Source organism: Hyaena hyaena, unplaced genomic scaffold (genome assembly GCF_003009895.1).
Source record: "Hyaena hyaena isolate Hyena2069 unplaced genomic scaffold, ASM300989v1 scaffold_114, whole genome shotgun sequence".
NCBI classification, from domain to species: Eukaryota; Metazoa; Chordata; class Mammalia; order Carnivora; family Hyaenidae; genus Hyaena; species Hyaena hyaena.
In genome coordinates, this window is record NW_024080746.1 from 3,647,352 (window position 1) to 3,651,457 (window position 4,106).

Here is a 4,106-nt window from a genome sequence, read left to right on the forward strand (position 1 = left end):
TACCTCAATCACTATTGATAAAGGTTATGCAGGAGTCTTCTACAAATCTATGTTCTGGGAAATTCTTACATATCAAAGAAGTTTGTCATCAGAAATCACTGTCTAAGGCAAATGACACTTCTGTGCCGTCCCCCAAACACTTAATCATAAAATAAAGTTGAGCCCCAGTCAGAGCAGAGATGCCTGCCTGGTGACCAGAAAGATTCTCGTGGCTTCTCATCCCTCCCTCGCCGACACCATCCATCCTTCAGGGACCCCTGGACCTGCTGGAGCCCGACTCCGGCATAATGGTAAACTGAATGGTCCTAAATGGAACAATTACTGAATCTGAAAAAAGGCATATAAAGATATATAAGACATCCTGCTACAATTCTAGCAACTTTACTGTAGTTTTGAAACTATTTTGAAATATAACCTACTACAAAAATGAAAGGAAAAGAGAAAACAAAAGATAGAAAGAGAGTGAAAGGGAAAGAGAGAAAGAAAGAGAGAGAGGGAGGGAGGGAGGAATGGAGGGAGGGAGGGAGAGAGGGAGGGAGGGAAGAAGGAAGGAAGGAAGGAAGGAAGGAAGGAAGGAAGGAAGGAAGGAAGGGAGTGAGGAGAAAATAATGAACTGCTATAATATCTGAGCCCCTTCCTACACCCACTCCTGTGAATCATCAGCTCCTATCTACTTACACACACACACACACACACACACACATACACACACACACACACACACACACACACACACACACTTGACCAGGTAGTCAAGGTGTAGTCTCTTGCCTAGATAAAACAAAGTGTCCTCAGATTGGGAAACACAAGACCTCATTTTTCACGGGTATCATGATATAAACTTGCGAATAAGAGTTTATATGCAGGTTGAGGCTCCGTGATTATCCCTTCCATACCAGCCCACTCCTCGCTTTGCTTTTAAAATATTAGCATTCAGATGAAAGTGTAAGTCAAACCCTTCACCAGAAGCAATATGGTAAAATAAGGAATTGGTAAGCATATTAGTCTGTACCATAACCTCAAAATTTTGTTTGCGTTTGGGCATAGTAAGGATGGTTTTTATGGATAAGCTTTCTCCCACCCCTTTCCATTTCAATTAAAGACCATGCATTCTTTTAATTTCTCAGGCCAAAACCTTCAGCGACATCCTTGATTCATGGTTTAATTCCCTACCACACATGTTATCCATCAGAACATCTTATGAATTTCAAGCTTTATCAGTTGTCCTTTTGGACTAAATTGCTTTTTCCTGTTATTTTTTACCTCATGCGATATTTTGCAAAAATCTTTCTCTTTTTAATGTTGTTTCACTATCCTTTCTATTAGAGTTGCAGCCCATTTTCACTTTCTAAAACTGGATGTACCTTCGTATATTTTGCTTTTTATATTAGTATTTTTTCTTTACCTTATATGATGTAATGTATCCATTTCTTATGTGAATTAAAACTCCAAAGAGAGTGGGACTTTTGATTGCTCTGGTAACTAATGTTTTCTGAGTACACAGAATAATTCTGTTGATATAATACATTCCTAGTAGGTATTTGTGAAATAAATGTTTCTTGTATTATTTGTTTGTTTATTTATATTTGAGAGAGAGATAGTGCATGTGCAAACTGGGGAGAAGGGCAGAGGAAGGAGAAAGAACCTTAAGCAGGCTTCACACTCAGCATGGAGCTTTATGCGGGACTTGATCCCACAACCCTGGAATCATGACTGAGCCAAAATCAAGAGCCAGCCACTCAGCCGACTGAGACATCTAGCCCCACCGCCCCTGGAATACATGTTTCTTTCTCAACCACAGAATATTTACATATTCCATTAGAATCTAAACCATTAGATTCCCTGAAAAATAAGGTTTTTAAGAAATGTTCATAGAATAACTTTTTCAGTTTTAAACTGATGCTGCTAACTTATGTAGCATTTTGTATTTGTTAAAGTTGGTGCCAAATACTTCATTATTTAATGATTCTTCAAAACAACTTAATGTTCTCAAAACAATTTTGCATATCAAACAAATCTAGACTCAGAGGTTAAGCAAATTGCTCAAGGATATAAAATCAGTAAGTAAAAAAGCTTTATCTTTTTATAGGGATAAAATTTACATAAAGAAAACTATAAAATTAGAAGTATGAAGCTAAATTAGTTGTTCCAAAATGAATACATTCATAGAAGGCATCCTAGGAACAAGAGAAAGAATCCAACAAGAAACTCCTATGACTCCCTTGTGTCTCACACAATCTCTACATCTTCTTTCTTCTCTAAAGACAGACTATCTTCTAAATCCAGAGGATACTTTTCTCTATTTTTGTTGTCCACACCAATGTATTTGTATTGTATATATTGTGAGGTGGTATCTCAGTGTGGTTTTGATTTGTATTTCCCTGATTATGAGTGACATTGAGCTCAAAATAACTTTTATGTCAAAAAGACAAATTTTGAGAAGACCTATTGTGGTTTCCTTCAATTCTTTTCTGTTGCTCTTTTTATATGCAACTCCGAATTTCTGACCTGGACCTTCTTTTTCCCTGATGAATTTCTTTTAACATTTTTTGCAGAAATGTTAAATTTTTTCCCAGATTTTTCCAATCATGAATTTGTTTAGTTACTCATCTAAGAAAATCTTCATTTCTCTTTTACATTTAAAAGATAATTTTGTTGGGTATGGAATTCTAGTTTGGTGATTTTCTTTCATCACCCTAAATACTTCACTCCATTCTATTCTCATGGTTTCTGATAAGCAGTCCAATACAATTATTATCCTTGCTCCCCCTTATAAGGTGTCCTGACCCCCAGCTTGTTTTGTGATTTTTTCTGTGTCTTTGGTCATCTGCAGTTTGAATAGGATTATGCTTAGTTTATTTTTGTTTTTGCTTGGGAATATGAGTAGGGGTATTTATTTAGCTTGGGATTCCATGAGCTTCCTTAATCATTGGTTGGCGATCTGTCATTGGTTTTAGAATGTTTTCAGTCACTATCACTTCAAATTTTTCTTCTGCTCTGTTCTCAATTTATCCTCTGTCTGGTATGTGTGCTAAAACTTTTGAAATTGTCCCATAGTTTTTGGATTTTTTAAATTTTTCCTTTTCCTTTTCCTTTTTGGCATTCTGGAGCCCTGCTTGTATAATGGGAAGGCATGGGGGATGGTGCAGTCTATAAATAGATTTATTAAATCCCAGACATTAATTAGTGGTCCTGTATCTCAGGGTTGTTTCTTTCATAAGTGTTTCTCTGATAAAGTAGCTTTTTTCTCCCTGCCCCCTATTGCAATACCTGATTTTACCATTCTAAATTTATGTTCACACCCTTTATTGTTTTGTTCCTCCCCTAGACAAAACAAAAGAATGCTGGAGTGAGAAGCAAGTTATTTCCTTTGTTGGGACAGGCTCTTGCAAAATATTTTCCTCTGTAGAGTAGGTCTTTGTTATGAAAACTGTCTGGGTGCATTTTGCAATGATCATTCTTTCTCATATTGCCTTGGCCAAGAGAGATTCAGAATTCTCTCTTTATGGTTTGCCTCTCCCCCTGAGTAAATTCTCTGAGTCACTTCACTGGGCACTGCGCAAAATGATAACCTCTGTTCTTATAGGCTTGTATCTCCTGGTGTGGAGCATGTGCCCTATGAGAGTCCTGGGATGTGGGCTCATGTATTCTTAGTCCGCTGTGGTAGAACGCCCCATCTGATGTGTGAGGCTGGATGGAGGAGCGGAGCCTCTTTCCTCTTTGCTCTACTCAGGAAGTCAGCCTGTTCAACTCAGAGTTCGAGATGGTGACAAATGCTCATGGCCTCCTTCTCTTGGTAAGATAATCCTTGATTGTGAGCCTGTGAGCCGAAGGGAGATGTGATTCGGTTTTCTCATCTCTACTGTCCTAGATTGGCACTTACTTCAAGTTGAACTGGAGACAGAAAGAGAAGTGAATCATTGGTCAAATGCCAAAAACTCGTGGTATTCCTATCATGCTAGAGTAGATTTTCTTGCACAAATTATTATTCTTGTACTGCTTTCTCTTGGTATAAATCCCAGTCTTTAAATGATTTGTTTTTAATTCTCACTGGTTTTGCTGGTTTTGCTATAGAGTCAGTCCAAGGAACTCCTCATGTTGTCATC